Source organism: Oryx dammah, unplaced genomic scaffold, assembly GCF_014754425.2.
Source record: "Oryx dammah isolate SB20612 unplaced genomic scaffold, SCBI_Odam_1.1 HiC_scaffold_27, whole genome shotgun sequence".
NCBI lineage: Eukaryota > Metazoa > Chordata > Mammalia > Artiodactyla > Bovidae > Oryx > Oryx dammah.
This window is the reverse complement of record NW_024070211.1, coordinates 109589808-109600214: the sequence shown is the minus strand read 5'-3', so window position 1 is coordinate 109600214 and position 10407 is coordinate 109589808.

Here is a 10407-nt window from a genome sequence, read left to right as displayed (position 1 = left end):
TCACCTCCCCCGTCCCTGCTGCGACTTATCACCTCCCCCGTCCCTGCCGCTTGGTTTTCTGGGTGTACAACCGGCTCGCCTTCTCAGGTGTGCCGTGTCTCTTCTGGGAGCTGGTCTCTGGCTGCGACCCTCCCGGAGGATGTCGACCATCCAGAATCCGAAGAAGTCTTGGTTAACAACGAAGCCTGCTTGCAGTTTGGTAGAGGATGCCTCTCTGGGGCTGCGATTGCCTACTTCCGGCTCTGGCTACCCTCGCCTGCCTGTCTCTGGTTGGGGATGGGCTGGTCCACAGCTGGCTAAATCTGCTCAGTCCTTTGTTCTGTGAGCAGGCCTAGCAGTGTCTTAGGTTAGAGCTTTTCCCTGGATAGCTATCCCACAGTCTGGATTGCTATCTCAAGTTAGTTCCCTCAGATTGCCCTCAGGGCATTCAGGCCCGGTCCTTACCCTATGCAATGCAGCCCGCACCTCCCTGTCCAGCCCTGGCTTGCTAGTGGCAGATGCAAGCATCTTCACTGCTTCTCCGCTGGGAGTTGCCATTAGGCACGTAATCTGTGGGTTTTAATTATTTATTTTTCCTCCCAGTTATGTTGCCCTCTGAGGTTCCAAGGCTCACCACAGACTCGCCAGTGAGAGTGTTTCCTGGTGTTTGGAAACCTCTCTTTTTTAAGACTCCCTTCCCTGGACAGATCTTCGTCCCTATCTCCTTTGTCTCTCTTTTCATCTTTTATATTTTTTCCTACCTCCTTTTGAAGACGATGGGCTGCCTCTCTGGGTGCCTGATGTCCTCTGCCAGCATTCAGAAGTTGTTTGTGGAATTTACTCAGCGTTCAGATGTTCTTTCGATGAGTTTGTGGGAGAGAAAGTGGTCTCCCCGTCCTATTCCTCTGCCATCTTAGAACCGCCCCCTTACCATTCCTACTCAATATCACACTTGACATTGTAGCTACTCCAATGAGGCTATAAAGAGTAATAAAAGTCTTACAAGTCAGAAAGGAAGAAAATGTCCCCATTCACAGACATTATGATTGTCCTTATGGAAGAACCTGAGAAAGCTACAGAAAGCTCCTAGAACTAAAATGAGTCTGACAGGTCACAAGACCAACACACACAAAACAATTAAACTTCAACATATTAGCAGAACAACTGGAATCTAATGTTTTTTTAAGTACTACTTACAAAATAAAATCTCAAGTACAAATATAATATTCAGTCTTAGATTATTTTTCAAACTCCTACTATACAAAGGCATTTAAAAGTTTTAAAATTCCCAAACAGACAAACCTAAGCCATGGTGTTAGAAGACAGCAGGTTTGGGGGAGAAAGGATGTAACATCTGGGGCAGGACCCAGGGGGATTTTTGGTTTCTAAGGTATTATTCCATTTCTTGACTTGGATGATGATATACCTACTTTGTGATAATTCACTAAAATAAACAACTACAAATTGTGTACTTTTCTGAATGTACACTCAACGTCAATTTTTAATAGTAATGATAAACATAAAGAGAAAATACAGAGGACTATCATTTGTTGAGGCATTTGTAAAACTGCATTTTGAAACTACAGTTTGCATCTGGCATTAACCAGGAATGATCTGAGAAATATGTTGATTTAACTTAATCTTACCTAATTTACAAAGATCACTATATCTCCATAAAATCTTTTTGCTTCATGAAATTTTCCTCACCCTCACCCATATTTCCCTCACCTTATTACCCATCAGTGACATCAACTATCACTAATCATTTCACAATGTATACCTATATCAAAACATCACATTGTATACGATAAATATATACATAATTTTTATATGTCAATCATGCCTGAATAAAGCTGGAAAAGTTGTATATTTAAAAGTGTATACATTTTAAAATTATACAAATGATTGTATCATAAATAATATTTTTTTACCCAACACCATGGTTTTGAATAATCCTCTCCCTAATGGTGTACACTTATAATTATTTCTGGCTGCTACAGAGCTTTCTCAATTTGTATCTACTACTTCTGTGATGGATAACAACAACAAAAAATACCACACTGAAAACCTTATACCTATGTTCTATGCAAAATGATTCTCCGTAATAAACATCCAGGGTTGGTATAGTTGGGTTATAAATTATGCATACTGCTCTTTGCTAGGCTTCCCTGACGGCTCTGTGATAAAGAATCCGCCTGCAAATGCAGGAGATGCAGGTTCCATTCCTGGTTTGGGAAGATCCCCTGGAGAAGGAAAAGGCAACCTGGTCCATGATCCTTGTCTGGGAACTCCCACGGACAGAGGAGCCTGATGGGCTACAGTCCATCTAGTCACAAAAGTGACTTATTGACTAAATAACAAGGTACTGCCAGAACACCAGTCTAGAAAAAGTATCTCATCATGCTTTTAGTTTGTAGTTACTTGATTGTCAGTGAGGTTATTTCTTTCATAGAGGTATTACTCATCTAGGTCAATTGGTTTTGTGAATTACCTATTCATATCTTTTCCCCATTTTCCTCTTAGGCTTCTAAGTACCTTCAACTGATTTAAATAAGTCCTCCCCAAAGCACAAAGTAAACAGTTGATAATTTTGACATTAAAATTAAGCATTTCTCTTCCATGAATAACACTATGGGCAGAATTCAAAGGAAACGAGCAGATAACCAAATATAGGAAAATATTTGCAGCATCTAAAACATCAAGAGTGTCTCCATTCTAACTTATTTAATCCTCCCAATGAGCCCAGAAGTCCGCGCCCTTAAAACACTCATTTTATAGACTAGAAAACTGAGACCAGAGACTCTGTATGACTCACCCATGATGAAATAGCTAATTAGAAGATTCTTCCATTCAAAAATCTATCCTCTGGTACTTCTGGTTTCCGTTTCCACAATTAAGGAGCTTGAAGCAGCCACTCAGTCCTAAGAAGTAAAAAGCTAACAGACTGAAAAACTAACTCTCTTGGATCCATAAGAGAGGGGAGGACATAAGGCAAACTGCTGTCTCCAAGACTGAAGAGAGGAGCAGAGACCGAGAGCTGCAGTTTACTGAATCTGAGACTCACCAGTGGAAACACCTGCGGGCGCGAGTGCGGGAGCAGGAAAACCTGAATGCAATCGACAAGTGCTGGAGGCTCAGCGTGCACCGCAACGCTGAGAGCGGAAACTCCAATGGGACCTTGTTATGGGGGCCCGCAGTACTGTGAGACTTAAGTATGACCTGGCTCCCACCGGAACTACAGGAGAAAAATCCCTCATACGGTTGGCAGGGGGAGGAAGAGAAAGTATTTTGAAATGTGCCAGAGTACCCTAGCCTTTTTAACAAGTCCTTTGTGTGCTGCTTAGGTGTTCAGTCCTCTCCGAATATTTGTGACTCTTTGGGTTGTAGCCCGCTAGGGTCCTCAGTCCATGGGATTCTCCAGGCAAGAATACTGGAGCAGGTTGTCATTTCCTCCGCCAGTGGATCTTCCTCACTCAGGGATCGAACCCGAGTCTCCTGTGTCTCCTGCATTGCAGGCGGTTCTTTACCTGCCGAGCCATTGGGAAAGCCCCAGCAAGTGAGACTAGTTACCAGAGCCTCATCTGCTGGGGTATTTTCAGAGTCTAAGACCAGGGGAAGGGAAATACCCAACTCCAGCCAGCTCTATGCCATCGTGTCCTACCTCAGGGGGAGGGAAAACAACAACAACAACAACTAAAGAAACACTTGTGAAGTCCATAGCTGAAAGGCACAGGCTCGCTGAAAGACCGAAACCCAACCACAGGACTGGAGTGTTTCCCCGCCCCCAATATCTCACCACCGCATTACTTACACCTGTTTACATTACTTCTTTAAACCAAATACGTTACGCCTGGCTATCAAGAAAAAAAAATAAGATATACCAAAAGATGAAAACACACACACAACATGAAAGCACCGAAAAGAAATGCTAGAGATTTAAAACAACAACAACAACAACCAGCAATTAAGTAGGCCTTTGCTAGGCATTTGGTTGACTGGATACAGTTGGGGAAAGAAACTCTGAGTTAGAGGATATAGCAATAGAATCTTCAAAAGCCAGAAAGCAAAGAGAATAAAGACTGAGGAAAAAGACAGGACCATACAAGGACTGTGGGACAATTTACAAAAGGTGAAACATACACACAATGGGGTAAAACAGGGAGAAGGAGAGAAAGGAAGAGAGGAAATATCTCAAACGATAATGACTGAGAATTTCTTCAAATTAGTATCAGACTACAAACCACAAATCCAAAAAGCTTAAGAATACCAACCAGGATAAATGCCAAATGCAAACAAATAAAACAAAGAAACTACACTGCATATTGTCTTCAGAAATTATAGAAAATTAAATATAAAGGAAAAATCCTGAAAGAAGCCAGAAGGGAAAAAACCCTTACCTATAGAGGATCAAACGTAAGAATTAGCCTGACTCCTCCTCAGAAACCATTCAAGCAAGAAGAGAATGGAGTGAAATGTTTAGTGTTGAAAGGAAGACACAAAAACACACATCAGCCTAGAACTCTGTATCTTGTCAAATTATTTTTCAACAGTGAAGGAGAAATACTTTCTCAAACAAACAAAAAGAAATTTGTTATCTAGTAAACCTGCCTTGCCAGAAATGTTAAAATTTCTTTAGAAAAATAATACAGGTCAGAAACTTAGATCTACATAAAGAAAGGATGAACTTCAAAGAAGGGATAAGTGAAGCTAAAATTAAAATTTTTATGCTTCTTAACTGAGCTAACAGAGAACTGTGTTTGAAATAATAATAGCAACAATGTGTATTAGATTTTATACACACACAGGCTTTTGTATACTTACATATAAGTGAAGAATGACAGCAGTGGTACAAGGGGTGGGAGGAAGGAATTAGGATTATTTTGTTAATATAAGGTACCATACCACCCATAAAATGGTGTTATTTGAGAATGGACTTGGATTAATTGTAAATGTATATTGCAAGGTCTAGGGCAATCGTTTTTTAAAGAATTTTTTTCAAAAGAAGGATAACTGATATACTAAGAAAGGGAAAAAAATAGAATCATAGCAAATGCTCAGTTAAAACCACAAAAAGCAGGAAGGATGGAAGACAAAAATAGGAATAAAGAACAAGGTCAACAAATAGAAATAGTAACAAGTATGGTAAATATTAATCCAGTTATATCAATAACCACTTTGCCAATGGTCTAAATGAACCAATTAAAAGGGACTGTCAGACTGGATCAGAAAACACAACCCATCTACCTATATATTGTCTGCAAGATACTCACTTTAAACATAAGTTTGTGTAGATTAAAAGTAAACGGATGGAGAAGATGCCATGCTAAAACTAATGAAAAGAAAGCAGGAGTAGCTATACTAATTTCAGACAGCAGTTTTCAAACTAAGGAAAGAGATCGGGGATAAAGAAGAGCATTATATGATGGTAAAGGGGTTAATGCTTTACGAAGATGTTTAGCAATTTTTAATGTGTCGTGCCTAACAGTAGATAAACAACCAAACAAACAAACAAAAAAAAAAACTAGTAGAACTGCAAGGAGAAATGTTCGAACACACTATCGCAGCTGGAAACTTCAACGCCCCTCTCTCAAATATAGACAGGACCAGCTGGCAGAAAGTCAGGACACAGCTGAACTCAACAACACCATTGATCAACTGGCTATAACTGACATCTCAGACCGCTGCATCCAACCACAGCAGAAGACACAATCTTCTCGAGCTCCTACAGACCACATTCTGGGCTGTAAAACACACTTCAGCAATTGTAAAAGACCAGAAATCATACAAGGTTTCCCTCAGACCCCAGGGAATTAAACTAGAAAGCAGTAACAGAAAGACAGTCAGAAAATCCCCAAATATGTGGAAATTAAACAACACAGTTCTAAGTAACACATTATTCAGAGAAGTCTCAAGAGAAATTTTAAAGTATTTTGAACTAAAGAAAATGGAAACACAACTTATCAAAACTTCTGGGACACAGCAAAAGCAGTGCTTAGAGAGAAATTTATAGCACTGACTGTTTATTAAAAAAGAAGAAAGATCTAAAATTGATAATTTAAGTTTCCATCCTAGGAAACTAAAAAAGGAAGAGTAAATTAACTCCAAAATAAGCAGAAGAAACATCTGTGCTTTTAACAACTACTTTCTCTTTCCTCCTAGGAGACTGAGAACATTAGTCTTCCACCTTCTTATCCTCTCTTGTATTAAATATCTCTTGTTCCCTTTCTCCTCCTACAAGGTCCATATTCCTCAACATCAGTGTCTCCAATCCTAGGAAGTTTTTAAAGATTATTTTTTACTATACTACATTTATACTTGTCTGTTTTTACTATACTAGCCATTTGTAATTCATACTATAATTGCATTGCTAATTACTGTTTATAGGAAAATTAATGTTTCACCAATCACAGTATAACTTCCATGAGAACATGGACATTTGACTTCTTTGTTTTTCCAGGAACAGCTAACACAGGGTCTTGAATTTGAGGCCCTCAATAAATACATGTTGCTTTAATGTAAATAAATACATGAAACACCTTTATAATACTCTATCCTACTTCCTATCATCAATCCCCATAGAGAATATAGAAATGTATGATACTTCTTTCAGGCACACTGTCTGGTTTTCATTTGGTCCTTATCATAAGTATTGGTAAGCTCTTTTTTTTTAAAGTGGCTAATTTAGTAAACAGTTACAGTTGAAAGATCTGAAAGATTTAATTTCACCTTTGGCCTAATTCACTGGTTGAATCATCTTGGGGCAGTTATTTCTGTTACTGTTCTACTTTTCTTACAGTAAAAGGTGGAAGACTGTCTGAGTCAGGATCTTTTGGACGGAATACAAGAACCTAGAGCATACATAAACATGGTGGATGGGTGAGTTTAAAAAAAAAAAAGTCCATCCAGTCATTGTTAACCCGCTTAACTGGTGAACCGTTGTCCTATAAACTTATATATGTGGACATATGCAAGTATACATTTTTGATCATATATTTTTCTTTTTCAAAATAGTAAAATAAGTATAATGGTGGGAGATAGACTATTATTAGAGTTGGAGGCTAGCCAGTCAGATCTGAAAGCAAACAGAATCGAATCCAAGGAATTAAAAAAAAAACAAAACTTCAAGGTTGATGCTTAAATACAATTAAAGGGTATTGAGAAGGGCCTCAAATTTGTTGTCAATAGGTCTAAAACAAAGATATCAAAGAGAGATGGACTGAACAGAATCACTTGCCTTAAAAAATAGAGATTTACAAGTTGCAAACCTAGTACAGAGACAATCCAAGATCCTTCACCCCAAACAATAGTATGATATCAATACTGGGGAACAAACATTGGTAAATGTGTGGGTGTCACTTTATCTCATGTGGATTTGTGTAACTGCTACTACAAATACAGAACTATTCCATCACCACAAAGATCTACCTCTTGCTACCCTTTGTAGTCAGAGATTGCTTTTAAGAAAGATAACAGTAAATAAAGAGTGAATTAAAAGCCTTGTCTGGAAGCACATCCAGGGAGGTGGGTGTGAAGAAAGTGGAAGAAGACCTAATTGTCAATAAGCCAAAATTTCCAGTGTGTCAGGGAATCTTGGTTGGGGACCTCCTACATTTGCTGGTAGCTCCCATGAGAGGCAAAGCTCTTAAGCAGAAAGAAATTTTAATTTCCTGCTCCACTGCCCCCAGAACCTGCACAGTCTTCCTCATCTTCTATTCTGCATCTCCCCCACTCTGGCCCAGATGCTTATCTCTGGCCTCCTATTCACTGAGACAAGTTGCAATCCTCAGGCTCCTTAGTCCCTTAGTCGGTGACATCGACTTGCCTAATCTAACACGTACCCCACAGTAACCAGACCCTACATTTCCCTATAAATGGAAGTATTCCCAATACTCAGCCCTCATCCACTGTGTCCTCTCCTCATGGCCTCACAGAAATCATCCCAGGTTTCCATCACAAGCTCCAGACAATTTACTGTAAGATAACTCCATGGTACCCCAGAACTGGCCTGAACTCAACTCTGCATGCCAACAAAAAGTGTCCCCCATCATGCTCCCCATTGTTGTGACTAGAATCATTACCCACTCGGTAATTTAATAACTTTCAAAAATAAGTAATTTAAAGTAATTTTTAAAATGTAAGAGCTTAGAAGCCTCAGTAACTCAATCCCCATGTCCTTCACTCCAGTATCCAATAGATTGGGCTTTTGAGCACCTTTTGGCAGTTTCTTAGTTTTCTTTCCATTTCCCTCAGATCCTGATTATTTCTCAGATGAACCACTAAATCAAAGATTTAATCCCTCCTCCACAGTGCCACAGCACTCTTTCCTTCAAACCTCTGAATGAAACAAATCACTCCCCTAATCAGACAGCTACTCTACTTCTAATGGGACACTCCTTTTGGCATTTAAAGGACTTCACTCCCCAGATACAGCGTGTGCCCTACAGCTAATCTGCCTTTGCTCCTGCTGTGCCTTATTAGCTGGAAGGCCCCAATCCCTTTTACCTGTTTAATAAAATCTTATGCATCCTTCAAGGCCACTTTCAAAGCCATCTTCTTAGTTGAGCCTTCTTTGATCTCTCAGATGGAATGAATACTTCTTGGCATTCCCATGGCACTTCATTGTAACAATTATTTAAGTCTGCCTAGAAATATGGTTCGTGCACATTTCTAACACTGTGGCCAGTGGCCACCTTAATCATTTTTGATATTGCAAAATACTAAAGACAGTTTTAAACTGGCATTTGAATTCCAGTCCCTTTACTGACTGTATGATATTGCATCAATCAGCCTTTCAGCCTAATTTTTTCATCAGTAAAATGGGGATATATGTGTGTGTGTGTGTAACTTGCTAATGAACACGAATAGTAGTAACACAATCACCTTCACCTTAGAGACATTTGTTCAAATTGCACTCACATTTTCAAATGTTCTCCCATCTTTCTATTTTGTCAAAAATGCTGACCAGTGGGGACACTCCCGCTCAACTCTATTCATCCATTTCAGATTATATGCAACAGGAGCAAATACTTTTCTCCATCACAAGGATAATTGGTTCACAGGCTTTGCTTTCCTTTTCCAGCAACTCAGGGTTTTGATCTAGCGCCCGCTCAACTGTGCCCTCTAGTGGAGTTGGTAAAAAGAACTATGGGATTGTTGAAACTCCAGCGTTGAAGTATCTTTGTGCTATAAAAATTTCCCCAACCTCCCAGACTAAATATCAGTGAGCTTACAAAAGAGGGTTGGGAAAATGCTTAAAAACATGTGTAACAGGAGACAGACCTGCTAGCTACCATGAAGTCTTGCTTATTTTCCTCTAAAAAATAAGATCAGTGTCCCGAGCAACAAGTAGGAGAAAAGACATTAAGCCAAGAGTTTAATTTCCCCACAAATCTGAGAGAACCCTACTGTTTAATCATCTTACAAAGAAATAAATTATGTGTGATTTTTTTTAACAGCAGAGTTATTGTATGGTAATAGTATCATAGATGAGAATTATAAGTTTGCATCTTTACAGAGCTTGATTGGATTAACAGTGGAAAATTAGAAAGTAATTTCTTTGAAGCAACTATTCCTTTAAATAAGAACATTTAGGAGAAATTGCTTTAATTGCATTTTTGGCAAGCAACAAATATGTATAGATCTGCGTCTCCAAGGTGATGGCATTATCTCCATGTAGTTGTTCACCATGGATATCCCCTTTAGAAAAACTAAAACTAAAGGGCATTGATCTGAAGAAATGCAAAGGTCATTTAAAAATTATATAAGCTTAAAAAACCCAAATATCATAGAGAGGAGCTTGGAGAGAAGGCTACATGGTTTTGATCCCTTTAGGGTATCCGGATGATGCAGGTCTCGGATGTACTGTTTTCCTGGCTGACGCCTGAACTGCAGCCCCTAAGACACTGAGCCGGAAGAGTGGCTCAGCGAAGCTTCTCCTGGGTTTCCGAGTCACAGAACTGTGATGGAATGAATACTGTTTTACTGCATTTATCTTTTGGGTAATTTGCTACACAGCAATAGACAACTAACATAGTCTGAATCATTTAACCTGCCACTACTAGAATCTATTAAGTGTCTGTGTTCATTTAATCATAGTATTAGCTACTGTCTTCCTTGCACAGATGAGAAACCAGTGAGGCAGGCACTCAGCTAGCTATCAAAAATTCACGCACAACCTGTGTTTCCCCGTCGCATTCCTCTAGCGTAGAGGGTCAAAAGCTAAAACATTTCCCTTCCCAGATCTCTTTGCACTTGGTTGTGGCCATCTGACAGGACTGACTAATGAGATATTTGTAAAAGTGTGTTGGGAAAGGACTTTTCTGGCTAAAAAAAGGACAAAGCTTTAGGAGAAGCTTTCAGACTTTTTTCCTGCCTGGAAAACAAAGTTAGCAGTCATCTTGCTTTCAACCTCACAGTAGCCATGAGGTT